This window comes from Macrobrachium rosenbergii, chromosome 29 (assembly GCF_040412425.1).
Source record: "Macrobrachium rosenbergii isolate ZJJX-2024 chromosome 29, ASM4041242v1, whole genome shotgun sequence".
Classification (NCBI taxonomy): domain Eukaryota; kingdom Metazoa; phylum Arthropoda; class Malacostraca; order Decapoda; family Palaemonidae; genus Macrobrachium; species Macrobrachium rosenbergii.
The window spans coordinates 19,887,686-19,903,129 of NC_089769.1; positions in this window are offsets into that span (position 1 = coordinate 19,887,686).

Consider the following 15,444-nt stretch of genomic DNA (forward strand, 5'->3'; position numbering starts at 1 on the left):
ATATACAAATGAGTCAGGTTCAATGACGTAATACTTAAAATGAAAAAAATCAATAAACATTACTCGAGAACAAATTAAACATAACAAAATCGAGTCAGTACAACATACAAACCAAGTAGTTAAACTCCAAATAAATTAATAAATAAAAATTGAGCAGCAAAATACAATCAAATTAATTAAACCTCAACTCAATAAAAACCTTAAGCAGCAAAATACAATCCCAGTAATTAAACCTCAAATACAATAAATCAATAACACTTGAACAGCAAAATATATAAGTACAAAGGCAACATAATACACTAGTATAAAAAAATTCATAAGCAGCATGATAAATACTTCAATAATTGCTTTACTGAGTCATTAAGACGTAAAACAAATGACTCCAACACAGGAACACTGCAGGACAACAAAGACAGAGCCGACACGACAAGCATCTCGTCCTCAAGCACAGTGCTGATGTCCTCCTCCAGTACCGACGACCGCGACAGAGCCGACACGGCAACCATCTCGTCCTCCAAGAAACGTACTGACGTCCTCCTCCATCTACGACGACCATGACAGAGCCGACACGGCAACCATCTCGTCCTCAAGAAACGTACTGACGTCCTCCTCCAGTTACGACGACCATGACAGAGCCGACACGGCAACCATCTCGTCCTCAAGAAACGTACTGACGTCCTCCTCCATCTACGACGACCATGACAGAGCCGACACGGCAACCATCTCGTCCTCCAAGAAACGTACTGACGTCCTCCTCCATCTACGACGACCATGACAGAGCCGACACGGCAACCATCTCGTCCTCAAAAACTCTCCACTGCTCTGCTGCCAAGACCTGACTCGCAGGTACGGATACCTGCTGCTGCTACTCCAGCTGGCTTGCTGCTGCCCTCAACCTGACTCGTTGCTGCTACGAACCTGGCTTGTTGATGTTATGAACCTGACTGACGAAGTCTGGCGCCATCCAACAGACGTCAACTCGCCAGCAATTAAAAACAAACAAAAACAAAGGAGGCAACAACCCACTAAGAGAACAATAGCCAAACGATTGTTCCTAACAGGTAACAATTATTAAGTTATATCCAGATTAATGGAATATGAGTTTCACTTCAACCAGCACTGTAGCTGTCTCTCTAGTTCTATTTTACCTAGATAAGTCTCAGGTGAACAAACAGATACATCACTTACCTTATACACACTCATTAATGTCTGTAAGTAATGGTAATCAAAATGAAACGCTATGTTTTAAAAACTTTAAACAAACAGGTTTATTTCTAAGTTCAAAAGTTATATGTAAAGCTCACAATCTCAAAAGATTTACCTTTAATTGACAACAGTGTAAGACTTAAGTATCTCTTAATCAAGTTTAATTCACAAAACTTTGCTTTATCAAGAAAACAATCTGGTTATGTAAGAATCAAACTATTAACTATCACTTAAGTGCCAAGCTTTTACCTGGTTCTACAATTACAAACAGTCACCAAAATATTGCTGATTGAAATCTACATAATATTCTCCAAAAATCTCTATAACAGATAGGCACTAACAAAATGCTAAGAAATCACCAGCAAAACATGGCAACAATAAAATCACAATAATATGATAGCACAGACATATAAGAATGCGATACACAAAAATGAAAACACCACAATCACCAATAATGTGTTTAAAAATTACATCAGTCTTTTATATAACTTTCCTTATAAAAAGAAAAGTTAGACTCACGTCTTTCTAAGACTTATTCAAACACAACAGTTCTCTTTTACCAAGAATATCCCTTAACGAAACTCAAGTCACCACATTACCTTTAGTAAATATTACACCAATATATATCTCCTCTTCAACACTTGTACAAAATAATATTCCTGAACACCTTTTACAAAATTAACACACTCCTGGGGTGAGTTTAACAAAGCTTTATAACAGATACTCGTCTGTTATTCCCATTATATATATCGGGACTATTGAGAGAGAGAGAGAGAGAGAGAGAGAGAGAGAGAGAGAGAGAGAGAGAGAGAGAGAGAGAGAGAGAGAGAGAGAGAGATATGTTTCTCTCAGAACCCTTTATACCAGACTGCTGATGCCTTTTTGAAGACACTGGATTTTAAGTTTCGTAGGCCGAGAATACACATAGGGTGTTCACAGAGAATACACATGTATGAATACACCTACACACACGTATACAAAGTATACTCGTACACACGATTGGGCTTGAAGCGAAACTAACCTTATCGCTTATGACAGACACTTCCTTTCCAGAGCTACAAAATCTTTTGTCAGCCTGAGGCAGCTGGGCAAACAAATAAAGACGCTTTTAGACCACTTATCTGCTATTTATCTATCTCTCTTTCTTAGATTACGAACAGAATAGGCATAGGCAGAGTTAATAACGACGGGTAAACATACAGTGATAAAGACATAACCGTTAACTCGCCGATTGGGTGACAGCTCATCACGATAACAAAAGTAAATGCTTTTTCCCTAAGCCACCTGAACAAACAGAAAAGCGAGCCTTTTCTCTCGGCAGACAGGATGTAGCGATCTGACAAGCTTTTCAAAATACAATTTCCAACATTAAACAAAAAGGGAAAGAATATCCCACAGAATCATAAGTTTACACATAACACACAACTTATCTATAAGAAAAGACATTTTAAAATCACGTCTTCACAACAAATGACGAATCTTGTAAGCAAAAAATCAAAAACTTTTACAGAGACATTATAAACAATTACAAAATGGTTATAAATGTTATATCACCTTATATATATATATATATATATATATATATATATATATATATATATATATATATATATATATATATATACACACACATGCATACTAAATATATAAATATGCACGTTGAGCCGTTACTCCTAAAAAGGGTTTCTCCAGAACAGAAAAGAAGTTGCCACAACCACATTCTCATTTAAACTGCTGAATCGTGGATGAGTACCATGTTCAAAAAACTTTGCGAGGTGGGTTGATATAGATTCTAAATACAAATACCCGAGTTCGACGGTGATTTGTAGGTGAGGGTCGGTAATAACTTATACCTCACTCGTTGGCTTTGTGGGTTAAGGCGTCACTGTACTCCTGAGTTCTTGTCCTTCGCTGGTTCGAGCCCACGGGACGACGAACTTATTATTAACTAAAAAATTCCCCTTCAGTAACATATATGAAAATATATTATTTCCGAGGTAGAGCGAATTGGATATTAAAGGACGTTTGTAGCTTAATGCCTGTATATGAATCACGGTGATGTGATAAAATTTCATTTATATATATATGTGTGTGTGTGTGTGTGTGTGTGTACCTTACCTCGAGAGGTATCTCGAAGCGTTGGCCAGCGTCGAGGCCGAGCAGCGCATCTCACCTTTCTCTCTCTCTCTACCCCTCCCCCCCCTCTCTCTCCGTCTCTCCCCTTGCATCGAACAAAGACTAAGGCTCATTGAATGAAATGGCGTGTTATAAAAACTAGACTTTCTTTGGAAATTGAACGAAAGAATAACTGCAAAAACTAGGAGTCATAAATTATGTTCTCTCACAAAATCAAAGGAACCTACGACTCAAAATTAGAGCTGTAACTGTTCAAGTCAATCGAATCAAAATTCCCAGACCAAGAATCACCAGTGACAGGGATTCCTGTCACCAAATAGTATACCAATAAGATGGACATGATCACTCTAAAAATAAATGTCACATGGTCAGGTAAAATACACCATTCTAAAATATTCAATGTCCTCACAGGACCCAACCAGAATTCCTGTTAAAAGAAACACAGCTCTTGTTAAATCCTGGTTCACAGTGCATAAAAAAACATGTGAAACACAAAATTAAAAAAATGCATGATAATAAAATACTCAAAGAAAAGAGAGGTTCATTACAATGGAAAACATGGACTCTGAATAATGCCTGAAAAAGAAACAAGTGTTAGTAAGCAGACCTACTCAGTTTCTATAGCCATTGGGAAGCCATCCCCTCACAGTAGCGGCCTTGTTCACACAACTCCAAAAGGAGCGATAACTATCAGGCCGTAAATCGAAGTCCATGGACATTCTATAGTTCCTCTCTAGTAAAGCACACGAGAACACATCAATGCACACATTCACTTGTTAGCCCCTCCCTCAGAATGTGACGTCATCGTCACGTTCAATGTTCAATATAAGGGTACAAACCTATGATGAAATAGATGGCCGCCTAGCCACATGTGAACTAGTCTTCTGAATACGCAGGTATCACGAAGTTTTCATCACTTGATCACGTTATTCCCATGCTCCTGGTCATGGCCGGAAGCAATGAATATCCGCTGAATGCTGAACTTAGCTTTCCAAAAATGCGAGCGAACTCTCACTGTCTCTATGTGCGAGAAATGTTAACGCCAGCATAAAAACCCACTTGCTATGGACAGGGCTTCTCGCACATGAGAAGCTACATTTTCATAGGCTAGCAATTAGTCAGCTTAACCAGTTTGTGCACCTGTATAAACGCTGACATAAAAATGCCTGCTCTGTGTACACGTAGTGGGAATAGATACATTACTGTAAAAATTATAACTAAAAATATGTTGTGGCCTTATACCTATCACAATTATAAGTTCATAGATTGATTATTATTATTATTATTATTATTATTATTATTATTATTATTATTGTAACGTTATCTTCTTGAATACAGATCAATTTAACCGAGTCTTTAGTATTTTTACAGAGAAATTTCGGTTTCATAATTGATCCCTGATCCTCTTGTCCCGTCGAGAGAGACCAGATTTCCTGAGCAGCATCATCAATTGCAACAAATATGCCTCGCCGTCGACCCTCTCAGTTCCAGAGGTCTTCTATTCCCTACACTGTTGGATTGTGGAACAGTCTCCCTGAGGATGCTGTGCAATTAGAACTCAGTGTACAAGCGAAGATGCAATGTGTTCCTAACCTACAACAATTCTCCTTGTATTTTAATTTATTTCTATTTTTATACAATTTACTAGTTGATTGCTTTCCTAGTCACTGATCTCTTCTCTCTGTATTTCCTGTTTCCCTCTACTACTTCATTAACTGAACACCATATTCTTTGCAAGCTAGAATTTCAAGTCAATGTCCCCTGTGAGCTTGTTCCACATGAATATGGTTCATCATCTGAATAATAATAATAATAATAATAATAATAATAATAATAATAATAATAATAATTATAATAATAATATAATAATAATAATATCCGTGGAACAATTCATAATACCACGCTACAAGTCCCTTGGCACAAAAATGAAAAGAAATGATTTTTAGCAATTCCAGACTCCGAGAGACTTAGGTCTGAAACACAGGCTCTTGAACCACCAGACAAACGGAGTGAATGGAGTTTTAAGTTACGTTTCAGAGGTGCTAAAAGCACAGTAACACGTTACCTGATCATGTAATTTAGAGCTCGATTCCATTATAGAGACAATGAATAAATGAAAATTAAATCTTGAATAAGTGGTGACTTGAAGTTAATTCCTTCCGCTATTTGACGATATTTGACGACTGGCATCAAAATCTTGGCCTTCTTAAACGACCAAAATAATAGATCATTTTTCCTCTGGTCTTCATATCACCTAATTTAAAGTAACTTATGTAGCTTGGTATCTTTTGCCAACGATTGTCACACATGATTCCGCTAAAGAAACGAGGACTTTATGCTTAGAGATGGTATTATTCCCAGAGCTTCAGAGACTGATGCTGTTATGTTCAAGTCAAAAGGAGTATCTAGGATTTAATTTCCCACAAGTAAATAAAAATGGTTTGCTTCGTTTATTTCTGATTTCTCAGCATTCATGTTTCGTAACCCTTTCCTACTCTTATTCTCCTTTTAAGTTATCCTCTTTCTCTATTCTCTTTAATAGAAATTGCGGATTAAAGATCAAAGATGCACTGCTGTGGAGAAATTAATAGTGTAGTGAATTCAGTGTAACGAAAATGCTACTGGATGTAATAACCTATATAAGGACGCAAGAGGAGAGTTAAAAATATATTGGAATTCTACTTCTTTTCAGCACTCCTAAGGCAAGGCTTCTTTTGATTAATGCTTCAATCCAATCTTGACCAAATGTTTGACCTCAAGCGATCTCTTTCGAATGTTGCAAGTGGTAGGATGAACGCTCTCTCTTCTGGGATTTAACAATTCCACTTTTATCAGAGTTCACGTTGACATTCAGATATTCGGTGATCACTCAAAATAAAATGCACTGGGTGTCAGGTCTCTTGTGGAGGCCTTCCATGTCCCCATCTCTTTTTCCGAGTTGCTTTCGAGCTATTTGTAGATCATCTCCGAATATATTTGCTAAGGTATAAACTGTTTGAAGTTATATATCTTTTACACACTTTGATTCTTGCAAAAACCACAAAGTTATTATTATTATTATTATTATTATTATTATTATTATTATTATTATTATTATTATTATTATTCATGAAAAAGCCCTTCTCTGAGGGACGTATTGAATACAACAGCTGTGTCTATGGCGGTCAGTATGTATAGTCTTCTTTGCACTCTTGTTATAGTGATAAAAGAGGTTTCCCAAAGGGCATGGGAAGATTTTTTGCAGTCAGTTTCATTATTTCTTTTGACAATTCCATTCATGCTCCGTTGGTCATCTGCTGAAAGTTACAAGTCGATGAGTACAAAATAGCAGTACCCAAAAAAATTTTTGTCGGGTAGGTGGACTGGAATCAGATGATGGCCGGGTGCGTTGAATTTGGACTGGTTGTAGGCTGCCAGGATTTCTTGTTCCTGGGACTAATTCAGAAGGCTTTTAGAGCCTTCCAGATCTGTTGAGGGGCATGTTGGAGGGACCACACTCTCACCTGAGTGAACAGACCAGTCAGCCATACCAGTACGAGACAAATTGGCTAACACCACCCCCCTCCCCCTCCTTCATCATCAGTTCGTAACTCATATTTTCTTTCCAGATCCAAATAGCATTCAGTTCTTTTGGTGTATTTTCTCACTTCTGATAACCCTTCTCTCCACTCTTTCTTTAAAGCTTTGCAAATTTTTCCTGCCTTGTTAAAATCCACTATTTCCAAACATTCTTCCAAGGGCGTTCTCCCCTCACCCTTCGAGAAAAAGCCTTGCAAAAACATTGGCTAAACAATTCCTTAAAGATCCATTGTTTTGCTTTTTGTTGGCAGAAGCTTTATTACACCAGTTTGGTATATTTTCCCAATATAGTTGCTGCTCTTGTCACCCCGTATCTTTGCCTAACCATCCTTTTACTATTGAATAAAGGGATTTTACAACCAATACAGTCTCTCAAGTGTTTTTTGCAGTCAGAGACATAAATTTTGCCGTACTAAATTAAGTTATTTGTCCATATTTACCACAAAACTCCGCAGTCAAGAATAAATCCAGTGTTTTTCATACCACTTTTGGCCAAATCTACCTGTGGTTTCAGATAGGCAGATGATTTACACGACTGAAGTGCAGTCGAATTTCACCTCGACTGCTTACCTTTCAAAAATTCCTTTGGTTTCGTAATATAGTACAGTTTCTCTCTCTCTCTCTCTCTCTCTCTTTAGTTATCAACCTAGAAAGCGCCACACGATGAATTTATGACGGTTTTTTCTTTCATAATATGAACAACACAGACGAAATACAGTTGGAGTGTTTAGCTTCGCATTTCTACCAGAAAAGTTCATTCAAAAAAGAACCAACAATAACTCCTTTGGCTTGTTAATTCCCTACAGTCTCTCTCTCTCTCTCTCTCTCTCTCTCTCTCTCTCTCTCTCTCTCTCTCAATATATACCCAGTTGCTATTCCTTCATATTACCTGTTTTACCCTTGAAGAATACTTGGTTCTAAGTCCTAATTTTCAATGCTATAGACATAAGCCTAATATGAAGCTCTGTTTACAAAGAAGACGTGATATACAAGATTCCTTGTGCTGCGGGATGAGTTATGTAGGACAAGGGGAAAAAACTCTCGAGAGGATAATTTATTATCTCAATGAATGTTGTGTTGCATGATATGATTCAATTGCACTTAAATTACGAAGGAGATTCTGTAATTTACCTAATGGATGGGATCACGTTATGGAGGTACACAAAAGACTGGATTACACTAAAAACAAGTAATTGAAACGGCCTGCAAAAATCAGTTCCAGTGCGAGATCATACAAATTATAGCCGCCTCTTTCCATTTCTATACTTCAATGTAAGGTTAAAATCATTTTAATAATAATGTAGTATGTTTTACCATATATATATATATATATATATATATATATATATATATATATATATATATATATATATATATATATATATATATATATATATATTGTCATGTTCTGGGTCCGGTTGGAAGAGTTAAATTGAATGTTGAATGTAATTTACATTAGCAATAAATGTAATTAATGGTATGACTTAACATGAAATTACATCTATTTAAAGAAAATGGGATGGTAGCCTTTTTCAAACCAGTCGGTTAGATTAAATTACATTATTTACAGAAATGCAACTAGAAATTAATATGGACAGGCTGGCAGTTCAGCAATCAAGGCACATGCAGTGTGCAAATAAAGTGTACCCACAGTTAGCAAATAAATTAAAGGTTAACATGAATCTTATAAACTGCTTATGACTGACTGATAAAATTATTTTACATTAGCACAACGATAACGCTGAGAGGCCTAACACTAGACAACGGTATCTACAGACTTCTACTGGCTTTCTCTGACAACAGGGAAACTCTATTCCTAGGCAAAGGGTACATGGAAAAATGTGTTTTGTTGACATGGTCTACTATCCTACTGCCCTGGCACTAAATTAAATGACACTGACCTAACTAAATGCAATTATTTACAGATTACGCAATTCTTTATGGAATATCACGCGCAATATGTTCGGACATGAGCAACATGGAGGGTTATTTATGTTAAGTGGTCAGGTGTGTACCAGGTTGAGTATTGAACAGTTTTATCACGAGTTTATTACCTAGGTTAGCACTACAAGATTGCCTTGGGTGTTAGATGTTGGTCTACTTGGGCAGAGATCATACAGGCTACCTCCTCTGGGTAGGTGCCAGGATCACTCTGAGATGGAAACGGCAGTGCCAATGGGACATGAATGCCAAGGAGAGATTGTGGCTCTTATGGGTCAATTGGATCTCTTCCTCCCCTTCTTCTTCAGTTTCCATCAAGGTCTGGATACACCATTCCTAGGAAGTGATGAGGGCACTGACTCTGGGGAAAGGCCAGAAGTGTCGTCAGGAGCAGAATCAGAGGTAGCCCTAGGAGCTACGGGGAGGCTCCCTACTTTGGCTGCTGCGACAACCGTCGTAAGGGTAGAAGCAGCTTCTGCATCCCAGGCGGGTAGTTCCTGGTCAACCAGAGGTGTAGCATTAAGGTCTGCCAGAGGTTCATCCTTAGCAGACGAAGGTGATTGTGAAGAAGAATCGTCGAGAGCTGGAGGATCACAATTTGCAATGATCAATGCCGTGAATTTGGCGGATGTCCCGTAGGAGGGTCCGTGACATCATTGGGATCCGGCACTGGTACTAACTCGGGCCAGGCACAAAGATTAAGGTTAGTGGAGGCTCAACATTCAAGATACACAGAGCTTGGCACTGCTCAGGGATCCCAAGTTGCACTGGCAGAGATTTGGAGTCAGGCATGCCTGACGAGGACCTAGGGCTGCAAAACCCCTTGGTGTACCTGAGGTAGCGTCAGACAGATTCCTGTCTCAGGTGGAGGGCAGAGCTTCTTGGAAGCGTTCTGGTTGTGATGTCCATTGCATTTTGCTTGCTAGGGCACCCCAACCAATTCGTGGAGTGCCCTGTCATGTTACAGGTCTTGCAACAGTACTTGGTTCTGGCAATTTCCCTTTGTGGTGAGGGAGGAAACTTTTGATGGCCATCCTTTTGTGAGAAGCAAGGACTGGGCCTGGAGCTTGCACGGAGAGTGCCCCTTCCGTAGACCACTCTGGTGAGCGGAAGGTAGGGCTGACGGTAGCACGCCTGTCATGGTGGCGGTGTCCTGATCGGGTCATTCTGGAGATAAGGCCTCCCTGGTGGAGGTAGCTAGGCAACAAAGTGGCATTGGGGAAGGACATCCCCAGAGGAGGTCTCGTCCCAACAGGAACTCCACTCCGTGCCTGATTTTGCTCACCACTCCAATGCAGTGAGGTTGTGTTCCCCAAGGGGTTGTCACCTGATGATCGACTGTGGGAATGGTCTTAGTTTGCTCCTCTATCCAAGTCATCATCCACCTGGTCTTTTTGTCTACAGTGACGCTGCCTGGCACTCAGGCACAGTCAATCAGGCAAATATCTGAGCCAGTGTCTACTGTAACTGGCAGGTTCACTGGTAAGCTAGAGCCATCCAAGGGTGCTACTGAGATGGTCTGAGTACACACCCACTCAGGGTGAGACACATCTGGCGGCATGGCTGCGGAGGTCATAGCACTGATCAGGTTTACTTGCTTGGTTGAGGGGACATGTTTTGGGCAACCAGGATATCTGGCAGTATAGTGCCCTGCAGTTCCACAGTCTCAGCAGAGGCCCCTTGAATGGGCTGATTTCCCTATGGTGACTGTAGGTGGAGAAGATCGAGTGGTTGCAGATGGAGAGGAGTCAGTGGAGTCCTTTTGAGAGCGCTGCTGGTTAACTCCTTTCTTAACGTGGCACTCAGATTCGGGGCACAAGTGCAGCAAGTGTGGGGTTGGAGGCTTGTTGGGCAGATAGAACCTCGGCACTTTTCTTTTGAGCCTTCTCCAGCTCGAGCTCCTTTCCTTGAGAGCTAGCTCACTCTCCCTGAGAGTGAGGTCTCTTGCTGCCTTAGCTTCTTTATACTTCCTCTAATCTTCTCTTTCTGCTCTCTCCTGCTGGAGTGTCACCCAGCTGTTCTTTCATCCACTGGGTGAGTTCCTGTCCCATGTAGCCTGCGTCCTTGCCCATGTCCATGAGGGACTGGCGCTGTTCTGACAACATGGTTACAGTCTCATAGGACATCTAGGGAAAATGGTCTGTGACAGTGAGGAAGTGTCCTAAAACTTGGTGGCACTTTGTTGGAGTGGCACCTTCTCAATAAGGTGGCACTGAGGCTGAGTGTGCTGTGCAGACTTCACACTGATGAAGTGGAGAGATCCTGAAGGAGCAATGATCATTATGGGCAGATACGCTGTTTGCACTCTGTAACTCAGGTACAGGTGCAGTGGCTTATGATGTGAAGACTATGTCTTCGTGGCACTAGGGTGCCAGTGTGTTCTGAGGAACAACACTAAGAGGCAGTACAACCAAACTGCACTGAAGGAAATGTCACTCTGCCTGAGGCAGAGCGTGAGTAATGAGTGAAAGGGAAAGTGAAAGGTAAGCGCTTCAGTAACCTAGTTGTTGGCAGTGCCTCAGATTAGTGGCACTGTGGAAAGGGAAACCCTTTGGCTGGCACTCGTGGGCAGCTAGTTCTAGGAACTAGTGGCTGCTCCCTGACATGAGGAAAGGAAGTCTGCTTCCTGACATGAGGAAAGGAAGGTTTTGGGGGTTGCACTCAATGTGTGATTTGGTGCTTGCGATATACGCAAGTCTTGGATAATGGAAACCCACTCGTGCACGACAGTTAATAACTAATATTAAATGGTTGTACGTTCTTTCTTTGAAATGCACGAGAGCTCACTTCGCTGGGTGAAGCATTTAATATAGAAATAGATATTGGAGACAATTACAATGAACATGGGCACGTATACAAGTTTGCGCACTATGTGTGAATGAGTGAGTAAAAAGGAAGAATTGATTGGGAGATCTTAAAAGATCGAAGTTTTAGGTATAAATGGAAAAAAAAGATAATTGCTCTTTGCTTTATGGATTAATGGGTTCATTCTCCAATACTCACTTATTATTATTACCATGACCTTCTTAACTTTCTTGGGTGATGATGTAAATGTACTGGAGTTCTCTCTCTCTCTCTCTCTCTCTCTCTCTCTCTCTCTCTCTCTCTCTCAGAGCGTATTTGTATGGAACATACTCACTGCATTATTTAATTTACTCTAATTCATTCTTACAATAATTTACTGTGAAAAATTATGCTTTGAAAAATTTACGCTAAGTTACTTTTTAAAATGTACTTTCGGAATTTATGTAATTTAATACTTAGCTCCCATCATGACAAGTTATATGGTGGAAAGGGTTTTCAATTTACTATCAAAATTTTTTCATTAGGTTTTACGTTAAGGTGCGAAAAGAAAGGGAATTTCGCTTGGCGGGTGAATAATGAGAAGTGGAACGGGGTGTGCGGGAGAGAAACAGCTGGTGGCTACTAGTGGCGTCAAGTTTTCGAATTGACTTCACTGACAAAGGAATTGTACACTTCCTCTGCCATAACTGTTTTCAAACAATACACTTAGCTAACTGTTCATGGCTCACAATTAATAAACCCCTGTTAAAGCACTTCCTAAATTCCTAAATATCAGTTTTCTGGTGTCACAACAATGCTACTCTGCTTCTCACAACACGAAATTTCGCGGACAGTTATTCTGTGTTGCTAACTTAAGAACTGTTATAGTGCTCTCCCCTCTGTTATATGATATGATAACTAAAACATCAGCTACAAATCACTTTTTTTAAAACACTTCTTCCCTGTCTGTTCTTAACGTATCCTTAATATTATAACAATTATAACATAAACGTTACTTGTTATCTTTAGCTTCGGTTCTGTCTTCCTTTATCTTTTGCCTTGCTGATAATGGAATTGAATTATTTTACGAATTATGTTACTTCTTAGTTCGTCTTCCTTCCTAGTCTAGTAATAGCGCATTAATTCTCGTTACTAATTTGACTAGGAACCTGGTTGCATTTATACATATAAAAAAGAGAGTAATAGTAGCGCAGAAGATAAGAGACAATTTGAAAAGCTACTAGATATGCTACTAGAACATAACATTCAGAAAATAAATCACCCCCCAACAAGAAAGGAGAATACTCTAGAGCCAGAATACTCTACAGCCAGTATTTGTGAATGAGGTGAATTATGTTAAAGAAATAATAGTGTATAATACGAGTATTTCAGACCATAATGTCATAGAATTAACAGTCCATTTCAAAGCAAGTTAAAACAGAGATAAGCAAGAGACAAAAAAGTGGGAAGGATATGGAAAATACAATTTCTATAGTAAGAATATAAAATGGTCAGAAATAAATGAAGAATTAAACAAAGACTGGGAAAACATATTCGTAAGTGATAATATACAGGTAAATACAGATATATTATATAAAATATTAGAGAAAATAGTGGATAAATATATACCGAAGAAGAAAAGTAAACACCAGTCATGCATAGCAAGAGACAGAAGGATCTTGTTCAAGAAAATGAAAAATGGGAGTTAGAAGAAAAGACCCTACAAAATATCAAACACAACCCCAAAATATTCTACTCATATGCAAAAAGATGAATAAAAGAAGAGGAGAAATAGGCCCTCTAAGAATTGAAGGGCGATCAACGAATGAAAAAAAGGAAATATGTAACATATTAGCAGAAAGATATGAGAGAGAATTTACTCCTAGAATTGATAATGAAGATAATGATACAGAAATAAGAGATGAAAATGGTGAATATTTATTGGATATAGATATTAATGAAGCTGATATTGTGCAGGCTATTAATGAAATTAACAATGGATCAGCAGCTGGACCAGACGGTGTCCCTGCCATTTTGTTAAAGAAAGTGGTTTATTCAATCGCAAAGCCGCTCGCAATATTATTAAGACAAAGTGTAGATACAGGCAAGATTTATGAAGAGCATAAATTAGCATATATTACCCCTATTTTAAAAAGTGGATCAAGACTGGAGGCAAGAAATTATAGGCCTGTGAGTCTGACATCTCATATTATGAAAGTGTATGAAAGGGTAATGAAGAAAAATATAATGAAACATTTAATGAAAAATAGCTTGTTTAATATAGGACATGGTTTTGTACCTGGAAAAAGTACACAAACCCAACTGTTAGTCCACCATGAAAGCATATATAAAAATATGATAAACGAAAAAGATACAGATGTGATTTACCTAGACTTTGCAAAAGCTTTTGACAAGGTAGACCATAATATATTAGCGAAAAAAATTAGAAAACATAATACAGTGGACAAAGTAGGTAGATGGATAAAAGAATTTTTGCAAAACAGAACACAGATAGTGATTGCAAACTACGAGAAATCAGATGAAGCTAAGGTAATATCCGGTTTGCCACAAGGTACAGTGTTAGCTGCATTGCTGTTTGTTATTATGATTGCAGACATAGACAGTAATGTTAAGGACTCGGTAGTGAGAAGTTTCGCAGATGACACAAGAATAAGTAGAGAAATTACTTGTGATGAAGATAAGAACTCGCTACAAAGAGACCTAAACAAAATATTTGAATGGGCAAAGGTAAATAGGAGGGTATTTCACTCTGATAAATTTGAATCAATAAATTATGGTGATAAAGAAGGAAAGCTATATGCATATAGAGGACCTAATAATGAGACAATCACAAATAAGAAAGCAGTTAAAGACCTTGGTGTGATGTTGAATAGGAATATGTTATGCAATGATCAAATAGCAATACTATTGGCAAAATGCAAAACAAAAATGGGAATGTTGTTCCGGCACTTCAAAACAAGAAAAGCCGAACACATGATTATGCTTTATAAATTATAAATGTATGTGCGTAGTCAACTTGAATATTGCAATATAATATGGTACCCACACTACCAAAAGGATATTGCACAAAAATAGAAGAAGTTAAGGACCCTGACTACTGGGAAAGACTACAATTCTTAAAATTATATAGTATTGAAAGGAGAAGAGAACGCTACATGATAATTCAGGCATGGAAACAGATAGAAGGAATTGCCGAAAACATCATGGAGCTAAAAATATCAGAAAGAGCAAGCAGAGGTAGATTAATAGTGCCCACAACTATACCAGGAAAACTAAGGAAAGCACACAGGACATTAATCCACCACGCACCAGCATCAATAATGTAGCGTCTATTCAATGCGTTACCAGCTCATCTGAGGAACATATCAGGAGTGAGCGTAGATGTGTTTAAGAATAAGCTCAACAAATATCTAAGCTGCATCCCAGACCATCCAAGATTGGAAGATGCAAAATATACCAGAAGATGCATTAGCAATTCTCTGGTAGACATCAGAGGTGCCTCACACTGAGGGACCTGGGGCAACCTGAATGAACTGTAAGGTCTGTAAGGTAAGAAGATCGTCACCATTATGTTCTGAGTCCGGTTAGAATAGTTAGATTGAATTTTGAATGTAATTTACCTTAGGGGCCAACACCTAGAGCTCAGAACATAAGCAATAAATGTAATTAATAGTATGACTTACCTTGAAATTACATTTAAAGAAAATGGGAAGGTCGCCTTTTTCAAACCAGCCGGTTAGATTAAATTACATTATTTAAAGATTTGCAACTAGAATT